A 4458-nucleotide genomic window follows, 5' to 3' on the forward strand; every position below is an offset into this window, starting at 1 on the left:
TTAGTTAATATAAACTAATTAACTAAATCTGAAATTTATTAACTATAAATTAACAAAATCTTATAAATTGAATACTTAAATTGAGCCTCCAAAAAGAATATGGGCTTGTTTTGTTAAAATAATATCTAGCCTAAAATATAGTCCAATAAGTAAGTTGCAAGTGTTGGCCCAACATTAATAGAATAAAAGATGAAGCCCAACAAAGGCCAACGACCAGCCAACAAACGTTGACACGTCGGCGTCAGAAAAACAGGCCGTTTGGACTCGTTTGTTCTTCGTTTTCGATGGTTCTTTTTGCAAAATCTCTAGAAAATGATTTTCCTCAACCAGAGGAACAAAATTCAACGAAAACCATCAAGTATTGAGTCTCATACGCTCGTTTAAAGTTACGGTCTTAAAACCACTCGAAAATCAGTAAAAAAAACTCAAAATCGAATATTCAAAACTAAAATCTGAGACATAAGGCTACTAAGATTTTATAGAGGACCTAAAAACAAAGCCATCCATATAAATAACTCGAAATTTGGTTGAGTATTTTTTCCTCCAATCGTCAATAAACGGAGCTTTTCGAACCCGAACTTCAACCTCCGATTTCTCTTTCGAAACTCAACGAAAGTTCGGTTTTCTTACAACAAAAGTGTAGAGCAAAGTGTCGGCTACATATATATGTTCTTTTTTTGTCTTAATAGTTGAAAATTCAAACTGATATAAAGCTTTAAAGGAGAGGTTTTTTTTGCGTTTCTGAATTTGCAGATTTGATGTATATTTACAAAACAGGTCCTTCTGGTTTGGACTTGTTAACCTCTGACCCAACCCTTAATTATTATAAAATAGCATTCCCCCCCTGGCTCTATTACTTTTGACATCTTTATACAATTCACTCCTAATATGATATTTTCCTTCATTTTTAATCCAATTTTCAAATATATTTATATTTTTTTCCCAATAAAATAATACTCATTTTATTTTATTTTCCTTGTTCTTTTTGCTTTTTAATTTATTTATTTACCTCATTTTGGGGTGTCACAAATCTCCCCTCCTTTAAGAAATTTCGTCCTCGGAATTGTACCGGCTAAGCTAATGGGAATTCTTAGTTCTTATCTAATTTTCAACTAGCATGACATTTGAACCATAGAAGTTCCAATTCATTTAATATCATTACTAGTTCCAAAGATGTAGTCTTATTCTTCTATCTTTCGTTTCCTGACCAATACATCAACAATATCTTCTACATAACTGAGTTTGTTGATGACTTTGACACTTTGCCAAAACTTATGACAGGTGACTTATCAGCTAAAACTTCCTCGATTTTGACATAAAATATCGATTGATCACTTTGTAACTATGTTGGCCAACTTGGTTGATTACTTTTATGAGTTCTTACACTAACTCTTTTGTCCAAAATACTTTGGACCTTATTTACTTTACTTACCATAATACGATCATGCCTTCCTAAAGTGATGTCTTTAACATCCACCTGTCCCTGATTTGAACTCTCCCATTAGCATAACTCTACATGTACTATGCATTTGTATTATACTCATGTTGTTATTTATCTTATACTGGTAACATATGTGACTATTGCACTTTCATGCATCTAATGCAGAAGTTATGCAGACATAACTTTCATGGTTGAAAATGAAATTACTDRATRTATCATTCCATAACTGAACATTGTTGGAAGTATTCATCAAACATGATGGATGATAGGTAAGCACTACTCATGATACTTTATCGATCATGATACACAATGTTAATGTTCTTATTGATACTTTGATGCATACTTGATGGATACACTAATAGTTGCTAAAGACGTTAATGCTTAAATAACATTCATGCTAAATATTGCTGAGATATTACATCATAAGTTATAATACCTGCTCTACCTTGCCTTGCCATCTCTCTATAAGGTAGGGAACACATGTTGCATCACTTACGTCATTAGAAAGATCTCAAACCAATGTTTGTTTTACTAATTTGACTTCGTACATAGGCTCTTAGGCATATACCAGTCCTTACCGAATCTTGGAGCTTTCCCTGACTTATTATCACTTAATTGACATCTTAACGTCCCCCTTTTTTTTTTTGACACTCTAAAATAATGTTTTCAATTTTTTTTTGTATATCTGATCCCTATCAGTGTGTTTTAGGCACAAGGATTTACATAATCCTTATTACATTACTTTTCATATCTACTATGCTAGAGTCCATATTTTGCTCCAAAAAGTTACAAGATTTCATCTGAATTTACTAATAGCAACTCAAGGTGGTAAGTCATTATTTATTTCTTAGCATTCTCTGATCAAAGAGTTTCTTACCATATTGTTTGAGTTTTATATTTCAAACTCAATCTGATGTCTATCCTTACAACTCGTAATTTGATCAATTCTTTATCTTTCTTTGCCTGGACGATAATGAATCTCACCATCATAATTATTTAATAAAGCTAAACATCTCTAGCCAAAGTTTCCCATTTCTAATTAAACATGAGTTTGTAACTATTGTGATATGCGTACAAATAAACTTTGAGCCATGGTGATAATATTTATGAAACTTAGGTGCAATTACCATGCTGCTAACTCTCAATCATTTGTCGGATTAACATTCTCATGTTCATACAGTTGACTTAACGTGTAAGCGACAAACTTGCCTCGTTGCATCAATACTAAGTCTAATTCGAACTTCAAGTTATCACTGAAAACCACAATGTTTTCTAGTACTTTGACAACCATCAAAAAAAAATTTCATAACTTTACCTTTGCTTCCAGTAACTGAAATACTTATTCTTACTAACCTCAATCCAACTTGATGTGTTGTCTAGGTGAATGCTGACATTAAAATATGCAACTTACGGAACTCTTAATGAATCCTCGACAATATTTAGTAACCCAAATAAACACCTATCCTAGTTACTAATCTTGGTTGCCTTAAATCTGACATGACCTCTAAGYTTGTTGGCTTTTACTTAGATGTCCTTCTTGTCAACTATGTGACCAAGAAAACTGAAACTTTGCTCTACAATTCACTAAGTTTTCTTTTTCTTATAGATTATCTCCTTCAGCGGTTGCAGGATCAATTTTTCTTATTATACATGCTTAGACTTATTTATCAAATAAGTGAGTCCACTACCACTAACAACTATAACGACTTCTTTAAGCATGGTCCACACAATATGCTCACTAGGTCCATAACATTATTGTCGTGTTTCTCAACCCATATGGCGTTACTCAAAGCACATGATTTTAAATTAAAGTTATATGGACAAATGTTACTTCAAAATATGTAACATTTAAGTTGATCTGAAATAAAAAATTTGTTGTTTAAAAACTCTGAGAAATTTGTATTTAAACAATATACAAGCCTATATACTTTCGAGATCTTAACTCTCTTGGTGTAGTGTAGGGGGGTCGTCTATCTATCCGTGCATCCATGTACATTGACAATAGAATGAGCAATTACTTAACTAAACTGAATATTCATGTGTATAGAGGAACCATCGTGCTACATGTGCCATTTATGTGTTTTTACAATGCCTTGCCTAAGCCACCGGTATTCGGTACATGACCTTTCACATACATACCCAATTTAACATGCATATCTGAAAGCTAACGGATGTCAATTACAAATAGATATATGAAACAATTTAAGTTCTGACTAGAACTACGAGTGCTATTACAGTCAGATTTTCCTTGATGTATCTAAATTTGAACACTTGTATGTCTAACCTTCTGGCCAAATCCCATACTATTGTTCTTCCATACTCTCAACATGCTTACTTCTGAGTACCTTGCGTTTTTAATACTAATCATCTCTAAGAGAAAGAAATTAGATTAATTCTAACTATACTTAAACTTATTGCATTGTAGTGCAATGTCAAACTATACTTACATTGTGTAATGTTGCATCTAACATAGGTTATGCTAATACTGATCCTTGTGATACTCATATTGATTCATATCTAAACCCATGACATCATTCTTACAACTAACAGTTCAAGCTTAGGCTATAGATCATAACCCATTTCCCTTGAACTACTACTCTGATACCACTTGTAACGCCCTCATTTTAACCATGAGAAATGCTACGTAATCTAAAACAGATTCTCCAAAAGCACTCCAAAAATAATGGCTAAATTAAAACTTTAGACCATTTACAACGAAAGACTTTAAAAGAATAAATATATAACTTAATGTCAGCCAGTCCCATACGAGGTTGCTTTACAAATTTATCTATCATAGATGATTGCACCTAAATATTGAACTTAAATGGACTAGACAAGTCTTTATGTATGCCCTTCTTTTTCTTTGTCCAACCTGAAACCTTCTGTCCCTGAGATGCATACTATAGTTAGCTTATAAAGCTTAGTGAGTTCATGGTTTGCGTGAGTAAAGATCATTTCACATCATACATATCAACTTGTAAACATTGTACCAAATAATATGCATTCTCTGAAAAACA

Source organism: Cynara cardunculus, assembly GCF_001531365.2.
Source record: "Cynara cardunculus var. scolymus isolate 2C chromosome LG 13, CcrdV1, whole genome shotgun sequence".
Lineage (NCBI taxonomy): Eukaryota > Viridiplantae > Streptophyta > Magnoliopsida > Asterales > Asteraceae > Cynara > Cynara cardunculus.